Here is a 19,958-nt window from a genome sequence, read left to right as displayed (position 1 = left end):
ATAAGTTCGACGGCACCCGCGTTCTTAAGGTTAAGTTCGACGGGAACACGTGGCCGTCGAACTTATGTGTCCTGCGTGGAGCTACGAGGACTGCACAATAAGTTCGACGGTACCCACGTTCTTAACCTTAACCCTGCATGCGTCTGCGAGGACTGCACAATAAGTTCGACGGTACCCACGTTCTTAACCTTGGGAAACCACAGCGATGCGCGCGCGTGAGTGGATTGGGGAATCTTGGCTCGCACAAATTCTCGACGGCGCGCTGGAATGGTACTCTCCCCTGTACACCTCCGCGGCGGCGGAGCGAGATCCCGCGAGGCCCTGGATCGTTGCCTTGAGCTTGTACAGCGGGCCCTTCCTGCGCTTCCGCGCGTCGGCCTCAGCCGGGTCGCCGTCGCCGTCGCCGGCCTCCTACTTGAACGCGCGACACCGCAGCAGGGATGGCCGGTGAGCGGGCGAGGAAGAGGAGGAGGTGGACGGCCGATGATCCGGAGAGCGGTGGTGCGGCGGCGGCGCGACCTGCTGGTGAGAGAGAGAAGCGCGTGGGTGAGAATGAGACAGGTGAGAGAGAGCCGCGCGTGGCATTGGATTTAGGTTTTCATGATTAAGTTCGACGGTGTCCACATGCCCGATGAACTTAACTTAAGAACGTGGGTACCCACGTTCCTAACTCGTTAAGTTCGACGGTTTTAGTTAGGGCTGACGAACTTAACTTAAGAACGTCGGTACCCACGTTCTTAACATAACCCATGAACTTAACTCAAGTAAGAACGTCGGTACCCACGTTCTTACTTTTACCCACGGACATTTATCAGTTTCTTGTAGTGGCAGGGGGCTGGCTTTCCATTACTTGTACACCACTCCCTTCTATTTTCGGTCTCGTAATATATATTATCAATATCCTAAAAGTGAGAAGAATATATCCTCAGCAAACAACAAGAATCGATGTTGATAACCCCGTTACAAAAACATCAGCCTTCGAAAAAGACATTTGTTTAAGACATTGGTTCTTCGATTGATGAAGTATTTACCACCACAGGTGTTACGGGTTTAAGACACTCCACCTCCTTTTCCTATAAAAGGTGCTTGTTGCTTTATTCATTATAGCAAGTGATGTGATTGCCGCGTAAGTTCTTCTTCTAGACCACTTTGCTGCATTGCAGAAGAGCTGAATGATCAGGGAACTATGCAAAGAATATTGTTATGATCAAGATCATTGACTTAATGCAAGCAACGTCTGAACATAGTGCTCATCTGGTATGCAGTTATGGGCTTTCCATGCCTCCGTAGGCTGCAAAAAAGAGAAGATAAATGACATTTAAATAAAAATAATTATCAACTGATTTTCCCTTGTAAAATACTATAATGTAGACACAAATAAATGCAAATATAGAGTTTGGAAAGTATTTTGATGTACAAGCATAATACTGTCACTTTTTAATTTTGGAACATCAAAAACTAAATTATATAATTCTTAGGAAGTTTGAATATACTGTAGTCCAGAAAATTAACCATATTAAAAAAACTAAAAAATAATGCAATTATTTTGGACTAGGTTGTTTCAACATAGCCAGTCCAAGTTTGGGACTAACAGGCTGTCAGGTTCTGCTGTTGATTATGGGATTTGAGATATACATTTTTATAAGTAAAAACTCCTAAAATGGCAATCCATAAATCATGCCATGAATAAGAAAGGGGATTGTTCAGTAATATACAGAAATGTTTTTACTTACAATTACAATAGGACGATCCCAATCCCGCCAGCAAGGGTCTCCTCTATAGTATACAAAAATATACAATTGGTCAATATTAGAAATTCAATAGATAAAAGAGGTTAATGTAAATAAGACGAGGATTCAAAATTTGACAACTGATGCTCTAAAGAAAAACTCTAAAGAAAAATATATGCTTTCTTGATTGCATACCAACCTGAAAAACTAGATAAAACAGGAAGAATAGCCTGAAACAAGACCAACAGCAAGCTGATCTAAAGAAAAATATCTGCTCTCTTGATTGCAAATTAAAATGTATTAGTAAACAATGTAACCTTACTATTGTTCTCAAACTTATCGGCATACAAATATTGAGATATATACCCTGCAATGCTTCTGGAATTCTCGTAACACCACTTCATCATCAACCACAACCTCATCATGCTTTATAATTAGCACAGCCCACTGGAAACAGTGTATGAATAAAAGTTCAGTGGTAAAGGCATCAGAATTAATTATCAAGCAATGTTCAGTCCGGGGGCGGCGGACGGGGCCGGAGGCGAGGGCGGCCACGGCGGAAGGGGCCGGGGGCGGGCGCAGCGTGGACGGCCGGAGGCGGAGGCGGCCGGTGGCGGGGGCGGCTGGCGTCGGGCAGCTCCAAGGAACAGACAGACGCGAGAGAGATAGGGTTGAGAAAGGTGAGAGAAGAGATAAGGTTGAGGAGAGGTTTAAAATAAAAAAAACTAACTTACTAGAGTAAAGTCGTAGGAAGTTACGTAACTTCCTAAAGTTTGTACAATTACTCTAGGAAGTTAAGTAACTTCCTAAAGCTGGCCGTGGAAGTTAGCTTTTCGTTTGACTGGTCAACAGCTGAAACCTAACTTCCTAGAGGAGGCCGTAGGAAGTTAGCTGGGCAGCTAACTTCCTAGAGCCAGCCGTAGGAAGTTAGCTTTTTGTTGGACCGATCAACAGCTGAAACCTAACTTCCTATAGAAGGCCGTAGGAAGCAGCTAACTTCCTAGAGCCAGCCGTAGAAAGTTAGCTTTTCGTTTGATTGGTCAACAGCTGAAACCTAACTTACTAGAGAAGGCCGTAGGAAGTTCGGGTTTTTAACTTCCGACAGCTTTTATAAAATAACGTAGGAAGTTGTGTTTATTTCCTAGAGCTACCAGTTGCCTCTCGTAAGTTATTTATTTCTTACGGTTTGTTATAAAAGCTGTAGGAAGTTAAAAAACCGTAGGAAGTGTATGATTTTGGTGTAGTGAATCTAGTTAATCTAATTTATAGTTCTAATCTAAGCATTTTATAAATAATTGATTATTAATACTAACTCAAATATTTTAATTTAATATCAGCTTAGTTTAAATGCAATATCTGTTAGATCCCATCTATTAGATTTATTGCGCCTAAAATATCGTTTTATCAATAAATTCTTCGTTTTAACTTCGATTTTAGTGATTATCGAACCTACGGTCTCGTAGCGGCGCGTAGAATATTTTTACGCTGTTTGTTCTCATGTTTGGTATACTATTATTTTTATGTACTTCTTGTCTATTTGTGTGTATTGCTACAAGTAGCCGCGAGGTTACGAGTCACCCGAAGACCAATTTGTTGAAGTACTTGGAAATCTCAAGTCTACGAGAAGTTGTGCCTTTGATCACTCTTCTTTACCTAATAATGATCGTTGTTAATCATTGTGACATGCTCAGGTTAATTTGATGAGACCTAATAGGTTTCCCTAGTTTTGTTTACCCCACCCCATGCAGACAAATGAACTATTGGGTAGACTTGCTATTGCTCTACCTGGTTTTGGGATTAATGTTACATTTGAAATATGATCATGTTTTAATTATGCTATTTTTTAATTATTGTTCATGACAAGATCATTGTGTTAATTGGAACATGGAGCTTAACTTGAGATAACCGTGCTACCACAAGGGTGGAATGGGACGCCCTTGGCCGATTAATTAGGAAAGCTAGTGGAGGACTACCTTACCCGAAAGGGGCAAGGATGATAGAGGAGCTGTGTATAAGGAGGTTCTCGGGTCGATCATACTGCGATGCATTTCAGACGAGGATTCCTATATTGCCCTTCTCAGAAACCATAGCGGGTTTTCTAAAGCTAGTGGAACTTTGTAAAGGCCTCGTTGTGCTACCCTGCCTCATCTCCTCGGCAGAGATGAATGGGAAGTCGCGATCCCTTGGCAAATGGGTAACACGACTTGTGGGTAAAGGGCACAACCTCTGTAGAGTGTAAAACTGGTATATCAGCTGTGCTCACGGTCAAGAGCGACTCAGGACTCTCGCATGATTAACTTATGGAACTAAACTTAATTTTTCATATGCATTGCATTGTGGGTGTTATTATTAATTGTGATCTCTTATTTAATTGGGTTGGTATCTACTTACACCTAGTAACTGCTAATAAAACTTTGACCAACTTTAAAAGCAATGCTCGGCTTTAACCATCTCGTTTGGTAAGCCTTACACTTCACATGAGCCTCACTGTAAGTGAGCTCATGCACATTATTCCCCACAACTTGTTGAGCGATGAACGTATGTGAGCTCACCCTTGTTGTACTCACATCCCCCAGGTCAACAACAGGTACCGCAGGATAAGGAGCATGAAGGATGTCGCGATGAGATTCGTGAGAGGTCTAGGCCGTCGTCTCCCAGTCAACTATGGTTCCTGGATCGTTGTCTTCGTATGATGTAATTATTTAACTATTTTGTATAGAACTCCATTATATAGTACAGATGTGACATTCGTTTCTGTACCGTGAGTCATCATATGGGTGAGACTTGATCCCACCACACATTTGACACACGCCCGGGTTTGGCCCCTTAAATCCGGGTGTGACAGTTTGAAATCATCTTGTCATGCAAACCTATCTTTGAATTTTTGAAATTTGAATTTTTCAAACTACCTCGGAGGGAAAAACACCAAATAAAAGTTGCAGGTCTTGAAATGTAATGAAACTTTGTAATTGACAATTTTTTGATTTGAAATCATCTTATCATAGAAACATTTGTTTGAAGTTTTCAAATTTGAAATTCAAGTTTTGTAAACGGCCTCAGATGTAGAAACTATCAAAATAGAAGTTGTAGATCTTGAAAAGTTATGCAACTTTATAGTTGACAACATTTTCAATTGAATTCATTTAGTGCCACAACTAATCAAATTACTCTTAGTTTATTATAATACATGTAGTAGTGTAGTGGTAGAGGAGGTTATATGTGAGAGAGAGGTTGTGAGTTCGAATCTCATCATTCACAAAACATGTAAATTTGATTTAAAAAATGGTGAAAAATGATACGACGATGGGTAGGACAATGGTGGTGGTCCCTAATTTAAAAAATGTTTTGCTGTTTTTTGAGTTTTTTGTGATTCTTAATTTGTTTAGTGCTTTTTTTGTTGAATGTTTTTCGACATTCGGCAAAATCTTTGTAGATTGCCCGGGAAAAAAATACTCGGCAAAGAACGCTTTGCCGATAAAATGTTTGCCGAGTGTAACACTCGACAAAGGCTTTGCCGAATGCAAAATGACCTTTGTCGAGTGTTTGGGACACTCGGCAAAGAAGGCGAGTCCGATAGTGACTTAGATAAAGCACCTTCAGATTCAGGTCAGATACTATTGGGGACCCTCTTTAGCCAAAGGTCCTTAGGACGATATTAGCTTATCAGTTATCCTTGAATATGTTTCAATGTGGATCTAGGAAGATGCCAAAGGACACCTTCATTCGTATATGAAGTGTTGTGGCCTCGGTTATGAAGACGAAGATCAAGCTTCGGATTAGCAGCATGTGTACGCGACAAAGGTGCCATCATGGGCGATACAAGGCCTTCAAGACTTGTTCAGCAAGACTACGATAGAAAAAGACAATAGTGGCCCTAGCTTACTTAGTAGCTTGTATGTATAGAATTGAGGGCACAATTGTAATTTTGACGAAGTTGTACCACGTGACTATAAATAGGAGCACAAAACCATGCATTAGGCACCCTTTTTTAACCGGAGTAAATTGGCTCACTCTACCTACAAAGTTGTGCTTCTTTGTTACCTTCGTATTATTGATTGCAAAAGTCAAAGGTATATTTGTAAGCATTTGTTATATTGTAAAGAATGAGGTAATATAATAGCATATTAAGATGAGTAATCTATTTCATCTCTTATACTTTATGATTTGTTATGGACATTATCATTTTATGCCTTTAGCCATCTCCCTTTAATTACTTCGAAGGAGAATTCGTTAAAGTGTGGTGGCCACCACATAGAGGAGGATGGTCTCGCCCGATTCGGACACGAACAAGACCAGCAGCGAGGTCAGGAACGCCTTGATCCAATCGATGGTTTCCTGGGCTTCTACTGTCTAGGTGAAATGGTCACTCTTTCACAATAGCATGTAGAGAGGCATCCCCTTCTCTCCGAGCCTAGAAACGAAACGGCTGAGTGCAGCCACACATCCGACCAACCGATGTACTCCTTTCAGATTCTGGATGGGGCCCATGCGCTGGATGGCCTCTATATTTTCTTGGTTGGCCTCGATTTCATGGTCTGAGACTAAGAAGCCTAGGAGCTTTCCCTTTGGAACCCCAAAGACACATTTCTAGGGGTTCAACTTGATCCAGAATCTTTGGAGGTTACGAACGTCTCTTCTAGGTCGGCGATGAAGTCGTTAGATCTTTTTGTCAATGATGTCATCGACATAGGCTTCTATGTTGCACCCGATTTGATCGGTGAAGCACTGGAGCATACACTATTGGTACGTCGCCCCAACGTTCTTCAGACCAAAAGGCATGGAGACGTAGCAGAACATCTCGAAGGGGGTGACGAAGGTGGTTGCATGTTGGTCGGCTTCCTTCATAGCGATCTTGTGGTACCCCAAGTAGGCATCTAGGAAGGAAAGAAACTCGCACCCCACGGTGGAGTCTATGACCTAATCAATTCGCGGGAGAGCAAAAGGATCCTTTAGGCAAGCCTTGTTAAGACTTGTGTAGTCAACACACATCCTCCAGCTTCTGTTCTTCTTCTTGACAAGGACGGGGTTGGCAACCCACGTCGGGTGGTGTATCTACCATATGCATCTGGCCGCCAAAAGCTTCCCGACCTCTTTGCCGATGGTCTTGCACTTTTCTTCGTCAAAACATCAGAGCCAATGGGTGACTGGCCTGGCCATCGGCTGGATGTTCAGATCGTGCTCGGTGATTTACCTTGGGATTCCAAACATATCCGCAGGCTTCCAGGCGAAGACGTCACAGTTGTCCCTGATGAAGATGATGAGTGCACTTTCTTGCTTGTCGGAGAGCACTGCCCCGATTCGAATGCATCTGGACGTGTCGGCTATGTCGATCGGCACGTTCTTCATCTCCTCAGTGGACTTGAAGGTGCCAGATCTAGCATTTAGGGTGTCGAGGGCGCCTTGCTGGGTGGCGCCATTTTGCAGCTGACCTACTTACACGTGTAGGCTTCCTCGAATGAGGTGGCAACCGTAATGACCCCATAGGGTACGGGTATCTTCAACTTGAGGTAGGTGTAATTGGGAATCGCCATGAAACTGGACATAGCATGGTCTCTCGAATATGGTGTTGTAAGCTCCACGGATGTCCATCACCTCGAAGTGCATCGACTTGATGCGAAAATTTGAGGAGGCACCCAATGTAACCCTTAGTGTGATTCGCCTAAGCGGGTGAATCCCTCGGCCGAGCGTGACGCCATGGATTGGCTCCATGCTTGGGTGTAGCGCGGAGCGCGAGATCCTCATGCGGTCGAGGGTCTCAATGTACAAGATATTGAGACTACTTCCTCCATCCATGAGGACCTTGGAGAATCATCTCGTGCCCACGATCGACTCGACTACGAGGGGCTAGGTTCTAGTGTGTGGGACCCTGCCAAGGTGGTCGCACCGGTCGAAGGTGATCGGTAGCTCCGACCACTAGAGATATCGAGGGGTGGCGGGTTGTGTCGCGTACACCTCGTGACCTTCGTGTCGGTGCTTGTTGCCGGGTGCCCGATGACAGTCTTCTCCAACTGTGCCTACTGACGAAGGTGTTTCCCCCATTTCAATGTTACCCATGGTCTGGCGGGAGCACCACCCAGGGGTGGCGTGCCTTCTTTCGCAATGTCGCCTCTCCACCCTGCCCTATGTGGGTCATGCAGATCCTATGCGCCCGACATCTGTTACCTTAGGTTTGTCAAGGCCATTGAGAGTGAAGGGTCATACCATTGAGAGTGACATGAGTAACGACAAATGGTAAGTGATACCGTCAGAGTGGGAGTGGAAGCCTTGTCTTTGCCGAATACTTCATTTCCCTTTCAATCTAAGACTAATCATAGAGATATACTTGAAAGCATATTAGTCTTAGACTTGGCACAAGAAGAATAAGAAATATGCATTTGCACCAAATGAAAGAGATATGATCAAAGGTATATACTTGAGCTATGTGTGCAATGTTTCAATCAAAGTTCCGAGAATCAAGTATATTTAGCTCATTCCTAAGTTTGCTAAAAGTTTTCTCATCTAGTGGCTTGGTGAAGATATTGGCTAATTGGTTGTGGGTGCTAACATAAGCAATTTCGATATCCCCTTTTTGTTGGTGATCTCTCAGAAAGCGATACCGGCTGTCTATGTGCTTAGTGCGGCTGTGCTCAACGGGATTATCCGCCATGCGGATTGCACTCTCATTATCACATAGGAGAGGGACTTTGCTCAATTTGTAGCCATAGTCCCTAAGGGTTTGTCTCATCCAAAGTAATTGCGAACAACAATGGCCTACAACAATGTACTCGGCTTCGGCGGTGGAAAGAGCTATAGAGTTTTGTTTCTTTGGACCCCATGACACTTGGGATCTTCCTAGAAACTGACAAGTCCCAGATGTGCTCTTTCTATCAATTTTACATCCGGCATAATCGGCATCGAAATACCCAATTAGATCAAAGGTAGATCCCTTGGGGTACCAAAGCCCAAACTTAGGAGTGTAAACTGAATACCTCATGATTCTTTTCACGGCCCTAAGGTGAACTTCCTTAGGATTTGCCTGGAACCTTGCACACATGCATACGGAAAGCATAATATCCGGTCGAGATGCACATAAGTAGAGTAAAGATCCTATCATCGATAGGTATACCTTTTGATCCACGGACTTGCCTCCCGTGTCGAGGTCGAGATGCTCATTTGTTCCCATGGGTGTCTTGATGGGTTTGCCATTCTTCATCCCAAACTTCTTAAGTATGTCTTGAATGTACTTAGTTTGGCTGATGAAGGTGCCCTCTTGGAGTTGCTTGATTTGAAATCCAAGGAAATACTTTAACTCCCCATCATATACATCTCGAATTTCTATATCATGATCCTGCTAAACTCTTCACAAGTTGACTTGTTAGTAGACCCAAATATAATATCATCAACATAAATTTGGCATATAAACAAGTCTTTTGCAACAGTTTTAGTGAAGAGAGTAGGATCAACCTTTCCGCCTTTGAAGCCATTAGTGATAAGAAAATCTCGTAGGCATTCATACCATGCTCTTAGGGCTTGCTTGAGCCCATAAAGCGCCTTTGAGAGCTTATAAACATAATTAGGATACTCACTATCTTCAAAGCCGGGAGGTTGCTCAACATAGACCTCTTCCTTGATTGGTTCATTGAGGAAGGCACTCTTCATGTCCATTTGATAAAGCTTGAAGCCATGGTAAGTTGCATAGGCAAGTAATATACGAATTGACTCAAGCCTAGTGTAACACCCCGTCCAATCCCTGGACCGGTGGTACTTACTCCTGGTAGCTCTCTAGGATCATATATTGTCCCCACAGACCAACACGAGTCTTTTGTTTGCACTTTGTCCCCACTCATGCGCACCCGAGAAAACTTCCTGGTCGGTCACCCATCCTAAATTGCTCCAAGCCAAGCACGCTTAACTTGGAGGTTCTTTCGAGATAGGCTTCCGAAAAAGAAGATGCACCTTGTTGGTATGGATAATCTATTAATTCTATTAAGCCTTGGGCAAGGAAATCACCATCCCAGGGCCAGGATATCACAATCCAACCCCTTAGAAGACCGACGTCCTCATCGATCAACCCCAATCCAGGAACCTCCCCTCTTAGCCACGTCTGTGTGTCTAGTGTCGTCATATGCCATGACATGTGAGCACTCCGGGCCCACATGCGCCATGCGCCATATACCCGAACCCCCTAGCCCACACACGCCCGTGAAACCTCGAGAACCATCAACTAAAAATAATGCATTTAGTTATTAATGGTAATTATGGCAATAAATTTTTCATTCAAGTGTTTGTTATTTATTTGCATTTGGAATAATTTTTGGTTGCTCATGATTGATTTTGGATATTTAATAGCATTTCTTGTTAAATGAAAATCCAAATAAATAATATAATAATTATTAGTCCAAAAATAAATATTCTATTTATAAATAATTTTGGTATAATTATTATGAATTTTTAGATTATTTATATATGTATTTACATTCATAATTAGAAAAGAAAAGAAAAAAAGAAAATTCTAAACCCTAACCCTAACGGCCCACTAGGGGCCTAACACCGCGTCGCGCCCCCTTCCTGCCCTAACCATCCGCCGCCACCCTTCCTTCTCCCCCTTCTCTCTCTTACGCGTGGGCCCCACCCGACCCCTCTCTCCTTCCCTCTCCCAGTTGTGCCGCCAGGGGGGAGCAACGCCCACGCCGCGTCGACTCCAGCCGCCAGGGCGCGCCGCACCAACCCCGCGCCCAGGCCACTGAGCCACAGCCACCCGCCCTGCGCCCGAGCGACCCCGACGCCCTGCACCCGAGCCGACCGCGCGCCACCCCGCCCCGTCCGTTCTTCCCCTCGTCGTAATGGAGCTTTAAATCGACCGTTTCTTCCTCCCCCACTCTCTCCCCATTGATGCCGCCGCCATTAATGGCCTTGAAGAACCCCGGTCGCCTCTCCCTCTCTCCTTGGCGACCTCTCCTCTCCCCTCCCTCTCTCTATAAATACCGGCCAAGCTCCTCTCTCCCTCCTCCCTACCCGAGCTCGCCACTCTCTCTCTCACTCTCCTTGCTCGCCTACACCGTCGTCGGAGCTTCGTGGACCATGCAGCCCCGCAGGAGCCGCCCGACGCCTAACCCCTGCTCTTCTCCACTCGGCCGAACACCCCCGTCGAGCTCTCCCCTTCACACGAACAAGCTCAAGGTGGAAGACGACCCAAAATAATTTTGTGTATTTTCGAAATCACTTTTTGATTTAGTTTGTGAATTTTATAATTATTGTGTTGTAATATGAGCATGTTGTGATTCGGAATTCATACGTATGTGCGCTATGGATTTTTGGTAGATGTATGCGATAAATTAGTGCACCGTGATTATTCATGTTATTTGTTTACAATGACTTTTTGAAAGTTGGATTAGAGAGAAGTATGACAAAAACGGATAGACAAATGTTGGTGATAAAAACACTAGATAGGTAATTTTATAGTTAATTTTGTTCACAATGAATTTTGGAAATTATTTAGAAGGTTATAATCATAAGTTCGTTTTAATAGATAATAGAAGCTTTTTTTAACATGGAATTAGTAAATGGTATAGAATTCATGGCAATATAAATATTATGGGTTATTAGATGATTTATCTCTGATTATTATTAATAATACTTTCTTTTAGAAAGAAAGAGAAAACTAAAAGAATATCATTAGTAGTATCAAAAAGAGGTTTTTATTAGCCAAAATAAAGGTGTCCATGAGTATAGCACTTAACTTCTTAGAATTAGTAAAATACTTGTTTATGTCAAAATAACCATGATTATGTTATAAAAAGCTCAAGTAGTGATTTTATATTGATTCTTAGAATATTAATGTTAGTAGAGTCATGAATGAACCATTTTTAGCTATACGCATAAGTTCTGTTTAGAAATAAAAGGAATAAAATCTATCAGTCTATTATTAGTAATAATTAGCATTTATTTTCATAAAGAATGTTAATACATGTTATACTAGATAAAACTAGTATTATAGCACCTACTCATAGTTTCATCAATAATGACTCGCAGTAATAGTCATAAATGAGTTAATAAGTATTTACGCTTTAGGACGTATTTAGGAGTGTGATGTATGAATGTGAATGTAATGGTGAATGATGACCCTTGTACTGGTGTATGTTTATTTATTTGGCATACATATTTTTTTGTATGTGCGATACACAAATCGATGCTAGAAGTGGACTGTGAGGTAGACGAGCCAAACGCATTCGAGGATGACCCGCAGAAAACTTTCGAGCAAGGCAAGTGGATTCTCCCTCTACATATTCTATTTGTACCCAATTAATGCATATAATAATGTTTATTTTTGGATAAATTGCATAATCTGATGGGATTCACCTAATTAAGGATTTTCTAGATTTACCAACTGTATTCCTTGATTACCCTAAGAAAATACTATGCTTTGCAAATTGATGCTACCGCTCAACTTGTTAATTTTTATGTCACTCATTATTTGATATTAATGTTCCGAAAATGAAATTGGCATTATGGTGTTAACCCGATGGTTAAACAAGATTATTTCATATTAATTGGAACATGGAGTGACCACCCAGGATAACAGTGCAACCACGAGTGCTATCATGGCTCTGGCTTTGGTAATTAGCTTTATATGCTTAGTACCAAGCAACCTTACCTGAAATATGGGCAAGAGGGGGAGCAGCAGTGGTGGCAGCTCACGTTAACATGGGGACGTATTCTTGTCTAAGGTACCTCGCCCAGAGGGCCTCCACACCGACTTGGAAACCTTAGCGGGTTGCTTTGTATTAAGTGTATTTTGTGAAAGCCTCATAATGGATCCCTAGCCATTCACCTTGGTAGTGTTTACATGCCCGATCAACCTAGGCTAGATGGGATACATGGCTTGTGGGTAAAGTTGTACCACCTCTGCAGAGTGTAAAACTGATATGTCAGCCGTGCTCACGGTTAAGAGCAACCTGGACCCTCACATGATAATTGAACTTAAAGATGGACAATAAATCGAGATCTGATGATCTGCCAATGGTTTTCTTAAATGGTTTCACTTAAGTGTTTTGTTATACTCTTATACCTTTGTTTAAATGGGATACTTGGGATACACAATTATTAGTAAGACAGGTGTTGTTAATAAATATTGACCAACTAAAATGCTTAATTCTCAACCTTAGCCTCACCTTGTTAAACTTGCATTAATTTTCCCCCACTTGCTGAGCCCCGACCATAAGTGAGCTCACCCTTGCTAATATTTTGATCAGAGGGTGATGAAGAAGACATTGACGGAGATTTTGATGAATACTGAATCTAACGATGCGCCGGTCATCTTCCTGTGGGAGATTACCCATGTTATTTCCGCTTTACTTTGATGATACATTTTAAAGATACTATTATCTGGATGTTGTAATAAAGAGTATTCTACTCTCTTTACGCCTTTATTGCATTGTCTTTTGATATATTACACTTGTGACGTCAACATATGTGTGGAAAATGGATCTTGGCACACATATGCTATGCATTCGGTTTTGCCCCCAGAACCGGGTGTGACAGAAGTGGTATCAAAGCTATGCTGACCCTAGGTCGTTAGACTAGTTAGAAATGGAAAGCCTAGTTTGTTCAAAACTTGCTAATTTCATCCTTATAAAATTATTTTATCAGCCTTACCACTTTAAAGTTCAACTGAGATGACATTTCTCTTGTAGATGGTTCATACCCTCCAAACCACCCGAGTCAACACCAACTACGCCCCTCCGCCACGACAAGCTCCTGTCTACCTAGTGGTAGTGGAGGAAGTTTCGGTGGATCTCCCTTGCATTCGAGTGGAGCATGGAGTCATCTTGGAGGACAGCTCGGAGGAACTTCTATCGACGCCCACCCCGTTGGCAGAGTCACTTGCCTTCGCAGCTAGGTCATCGACCTCAGCACCGCCTGCACCAGCCATTCAAGCTCTTGCACCCGGAGGCGACGACCTAGATGACTCTAGGGATGATGATGAGGATGACGACGACGACGAGGATGACGAGGAACATGTCAACGAGGAGGCCAACGATGCCTAACAGGACTACTTAATGGGGTTTGGGCCTGTCACTGAACATTACACATCAATGTTCGAGACAGGGCACTTCCCCAACCTGCTGTAAGACGTGGTGCACACGTTGGGAACCTACGTATGCCCCTTGTACGAGACAAGGCGAGTGTGCGAGCCTCCCCAGGCTTGCTACTACATCACTCGCATCCACGTTAGGGTGATGGATGCAGGGGATAGGGGGTTCAGGACTCTATTAGCTCATGAGTTCCTGACACCGCTATCCACCTACGCTGCTTCGGTCAGCGATGCTGCCAGACAGACTCTGTGGTCTCTCAGCCACACTTACCGGCAGCAGCTGCATGACACGAGGTTCAGGCATCTTCCTCTGCGTCTGAGTGGAGGAAGCCATACCAGCATCTTTGCAGGTGGAGCTGGTGAGGATCGCCTCAACACCCTACCTGGTGTAGTGGCTGGTATTAACACCGACCTGCACAGTGCCACCCTGGATCTCTCTAGGGTGCACTTGGAGCTAGAAGATGCCCATGCCAGGATTGTAGCCCTGGAAGCCCTACTTCAAGGATAGGATCCCCTGAAGCCCAGGTCCCCGCCATGGCGTTGTCCCCTCCCCGCAAGAGGCTTCACTATGGGGAGCCCGGATCCATCACCAGGCTACTTTGAAATTTTAAGTTATGTTGTAATAAGATAGTCTTCGCGTCAGACGATGAATACTCTTTTTAAAGTTATCTTTATAATAATAACAACCATGTGATGGTGTTGGTTGCAATGTTTGATTTGGATTTTTGTTTGAGTGCAATGGTCTTATGGAATGATGGCCATAAGAGCATATAAAAAATAAATTTAAGCTAATCCCCTCAAGAATCTTTATTACTCCTCACTCCTCTAAGAAGTTCACTTTCTAATCAATCAGATGGTGAACGCTCGTTCAGGACCCAACAACAACAGGAACCAGCGTGGTCAACAGATACCACCACCACCGAACCCTAACATGGAGCAGTTTATCGCCGCTCAGATACAGCTTCTGCAGGGACTCACTGTGTCTGTACAATAGATCCAGCAAAACCAGTAGAATCAACAACACCAGCAGCAATATCAGAATGCACCCCCAGCTAGAGACAAGCAACGAGATTTCATGAGTCATCACCCGCCTACTTTCTCTCATGCGGTTGATCCTTTGGATGCTGATGACTGGCTCAAGGTAATCGGGAAGAAGTTGGATATCACCCAGTGCAATGACTGGGAGAAGGTCTTGTACGCCTCGGGAGGACTCAAGGGAGCCGCGTCTGATTGGTGGGATGCCTTCACAGCGGCACACACCAATGCGGATACTATAATCTGGCAGGAGTTCCATGTGAACTTCCGCGCTCATCATATTCCCTCGGGGATTATGAAACTCAAGAAGAAGGAGTTCCTTTCCCTCACTCGAGGGAATATGACCGTCAGTGAGTACCGTGATCGCTTAACCTAGCTTTCACGCTATGCACCGGAAGAAGTGGATACTGACGAGAAGCACCAAGAGCATTTCTTGGAAGCTTTGATTGGACCACTGAACTATCAGCTGCAGAGTAATACCTTCCCCAACTTCCAGACTCTGTTGAACAAGGCAATTGGCCTTGAGAGCAAAAGAAGGGAGCTGGCTGGCCACAAAAGGAAGTTCCAAGGTCAGTCTAGCAGGAACACCCGCCCGAACAACTCGCAAGGTTCTCAGTTCCGCTCTGGAAATCAGGGTGGAAACAATTATTAGATGCAACGCTCTGGACAACAAGGCCAGTGAAGCAATCAAAGTCAGAACCAGCAGAGGAACAACTCTCAGACCAACCAAAGGTCTGGTGGTAGTTCGCAGACTCGTCAAGGTGGCGCCGTGAACATGCAGGCCAAAAGCAATAACGCACCAGTCCAACCCAATGGCTGTTTCCAGTGCGGTGAGCTTGGCCATTATGCTAACAACTGCCCAAGGCACAACCAACAGACACCTCATAAGAGAAACAACCAGAGGAATGACCAGAACACCCATGCTCGTGGATCTGCACAGAACAAGACTCCACAGAACCAGAGTAGAGGAAGTGTCAACCATGTGACAGCTGAATCAGTGCCTGAGGATGCAAGGATGCCGACGTAGTGTATGGTATGTTTCTTATCAACTCCATACATACTTCAGTTTTATTTGACTGTGGAGCATCACATTCATTTATAACTGAGTCATTTGTGGAAAACATAAAATACCAAAGCACCCTCTTAAGAAGATGTTACACATTAGTTCACCAGGAGGTGACATGAAGGCCACACATTCATGCCTCCATGTTAATCTCAAGATTCAAGGAATAGATTTTCCAGTCAACCTAGTGGTCTTAGGATCCAACTGTATTGATGTGATTCTTGGATGTGACTGGTTGAAAAGTTGTGATGGAGTGATACAATGTGCCAAAGGAACAATTATGTTGACAAGTCCACAAGGTGAAAGAATCCAAGTTAGCATAGACAATCCAACAAATGCAAAAGGAGAGACAATGGTAAATCACTTGGAAGAAAAGCCCCTCGAAAATATCAAGGTAGTGTGTGAATACCCAGACGTATTTCCGGAGGAATTATCAGGTATGCCACCTGACCGTGATATAGAGTTTTCTATTGAATTATTACCTGGAACTGCACCTATTTCGAAAAGACCTTATAGAATGGATGTCAAAGATTTAGTTGAACTGAAGAAACAAATAGAAGAATTACTAGAAAAAGGTTTCATTCGCCCAAGTTCATTCGCTTGGGGAGCCCCAGTTCTATTTGTGAGCAAGAAAGATGGTTCGAGAAGAATGTGTGTTGATTATAGAAGTTTGAATGAAGTAACCATCAAGAATAAATACCCATTACCTCGGATTGAAGATTTATTTGATCAGATGAAGGGAGCTAAGATATTCTCGAAGATAGATCTAAGGTCGGGATATCATCAGTTAAATATTTGAGCAGAAGATGTACCCAAGACAACATTCACCACGAGATATGGATTATATGAGTTTTTGGTCATGTCGTTTGTACTGACTAATGCACTGTCATACTTTATGAACTTGATGAATAAAGTATTCATGAAATATCTGGATCAGTTTGTCGTCGTATTCATTGACGACATACTGGTATACTCTCCGAATGAAGAAACACATGAAGATCATCTAAGACTAGTTCTACAAAAGCTTCATGACAACCAATTATATGCAAAGTTCTCGAAGTGTGATTTTTGGCTGAAGGAAGTTGCTTTCTTAGGACTGAAAGTCGCCTAGGGGGGGGGGGGGGGTAAATAGGCGTAATCTGAAATTTACAACTTTAAACACACACTAGAAGCCGGGGGTTAGCGTTAGAACTAAAAATAAGTCCGGGAGAGAGAGGGGAAAACAAATCAAATGGAAATCAAGCGAACGAACACGATGATTTGTTTTATCGAGGTTCGGTTCCAAAGAACCTAGTCCCCGTTGAAGAGGTCACAAAGACCGGGTCTATTTCAACCCTTTCCCTCTCTCAAACGGTCACTTAGACCGAGTGAGCCTTTCCCTTAATCAAATGAGTCACTAAGACCCTGCAAGGACCACCACACTCTTAGGTATCTCTTGATTTGATTACAAGTCACTTGAGAACAAGAATGAGAAAGAAGAAAAGAAATCCAAGAGACAAGAGTTCAAAAGAACACGAAATCACTCTCTCACAAGTCACTAAGTATTTGAGATGAATTTGGGACTTGGAGAGGCTTTGATCTTTTGAATTGTGTCTAGGAGTGAATGCTAGAGCTCTTGTATTGAATGTGATGTTCATAAATCTTGGATGCTTGGAGTTGTGGTGGTTGGGGGGGGGGGTATTTATAGGCCTCAACCACCAAAGTAGCCGTTGGGAGGCTGCTGTCGATGGGTGCACCGGACAGTCCGGTGCGCCACCGGACAGGCACTGTAGGCTGTCCGGTGCGCTGCCATGTCACCCAACCGTTAGGGTTCGGAGCGAAGTCGACCGTTGGAGCTTTGTTTCCTTGTGGCACCGGACAGTTCGGTGCCACACCGGATAGTCCGGTGCCCTCTAACTTTGCGGCTCTGACTTCTCCCGCCGCACTGTTCACGCGTCAGGTGCTTTTCTAGTCGACCGTTGCATGTAGATAACCGTTGCCAGCTGGCACACTAGATAGTCCGGTGAAATTATAGCGGAGCGCGCTGGCGGAAACCCGAGAGTGGATGGTATAACCCTGTACGGGCCTGGTGCACCAGACATTGTCCGATGCCCCAGACCACAACACACTCAGTTCTTTGCTCGAGTTCAATTTACTCCCTAACTTGAATCTTTTATTGGTTTGTGTTGAACCTTATGCACCTGTAATACATGAGCTCTAGAGCAAACTAGTTAGTCCATATGTTTGTGTTGACGATCAACCACCAAAATTAATTATAGGAAAAGGTTAACCCTATTTCCCTTTCAATCTCCCCCTTTTTGGTGATTGATGCCAACACAAACCAAAGCAAATATATAAAGTGCAGAATGGAACTAGTTTGCATATAGTAAGTGCATAGGTTACTTGGAATTAAACCAATTGATAATCTCACTAGATATGAATGGATTGCTTTTCTTTTATTTAACATTTTGGACCACCTTTGCACCACTTGTTTTGTTTTTGCAAATTGTTTTGGAAAATCTTTTCAAAGTCTTTTTGCAAATAGTCAAAGGTATATGAATAAAATGCCAAGATGCATTTTCAAGATTTTAATTTCCCCCTGTTTCAAATGCTATTCCTTTGACTAAACAAAACTCCCCCTGAATGAAATTCTCCTCTTAGCTTTCAAGAGGGTTTTGAGATACCAAATGAAATACTAATTCAAAGATTGACTTTAAAGGTACCAATTGAAGAGATTCCTATTATCTAGATACCAATTGAAATTTTGCTTTCTCAAGACAAGTGAAGCATGGATGCCAATTGAGAAATTGCTAAATATCAATTGAAGCTTTATTTCAAAATTTTTGAAATTGTGGTGGTGCGGTCCTTTTGCTTTGGGCTGAATATTTTCTCCCCCTTTGGCATTAATCGCCAAAAACAGAGACGTTGAGAGCCCTTTTTACTTTCTCTCCTTTGGTACAAGTAAATAAGAGTGAAGGATTATACCATTTGAGAGTATGCGGAGTAACGACGAAGGGTAAATGATACCGTTAGAGTGGAGTGGAATCCTTGTTTTTGTCAAATACTCCATTTCCCTTTCAATCTACAACTTATTAGAAATACACTTGAAAACATATTAGTCGTAGCCTTGGTACAAGAATAATTAAGAAATATGCATTTGTACTAAATGAAAGAGACATGAACAAAGGTATATAAATAAGCTATGTGTGCAATGTTTCAATCAAAATTCCGAGAATCAAGTATATTTAGCTGATTCCTAAGTTTGCTAAAAGTTTTCTCATCTAGTGGCTTGGTAAAGATATAGTCTAATTGATTCTTGGTGTTTACATAAGCTATTTCGATATCCCCCTTTGTTGGTGATCTCTCAGAAAGTGATACTGAATGTCTATGTGCTTAGTGCGGCTATGTTCAACGGGATTATCCGCCATGCAGATTGCACTCTCATTATCACATAGGAGAGAGACTTTGCTCAATTTGTAGCCATAGTCCCTAAGGGTTTGCCTCATCCAAAGTAATTGTGCACAACAATGGCCTGCAGCAATGTACTCGGCTTCGGCGGTGGAAAGAGCTACTGGGTTTTGTTTCTTTGAAGCCCGAGACACCAGAGATCTGCCCAGAAACTGACAAGTCCCTGATGTGCTCTTTCTATCAATTTTACACCATGCCCAATCGGCATCGGAATATCCTATTAAATAAAACGTGGATCCCTTGGGGTACCAAAGCCCAAACTTAGGAGTGGTGTAGACTAAATACCTCATGATTCTCTTCATGGCTCTAAGGTGAACTTCCTTAGGATCAGCCTGAAATCTTGCACACATGCATATGTAAAGCATAATATCCGGTCAAGATGCACATAAGTGGAGTAAAGATCCTATCATTGACCGGTATACCTTTTGATCTATGGATTTACCTCCCATGTTGAGGTCGAGATTCCCATTGGTTCCCATGTGTGTCTTGATGGGTTTGCCATCCTTCATCCCAAACTTCTTATGTATGTCTTGAATGTACTTCGTTTGACAGATGAAGGTGCCCTCTTGGAGTTGCTTGATTTGAAATCCTAGGAAATACTTCAACTCCC

This window comes from Zea mays, chromosome 3 (genome assembly GCF_902167145.1).
Source record: "Zea mays cultivar B73 chromosome 3, Zm-B73-REFERENCE-NAM-5.0, whole genome shotgun sequence".
NCBI classification, from domain to species: domain Eukaryota; kingdom Viridiplantae; phylum Streptophyta; class Magnoliopsida; order Poales; family Poaceae; genus Zea; species Zea mays.
The sequence above is the reverse complement of the archived record's forward strand: the minus strand, read 5'-3'. Positions refer to the sequence as shown.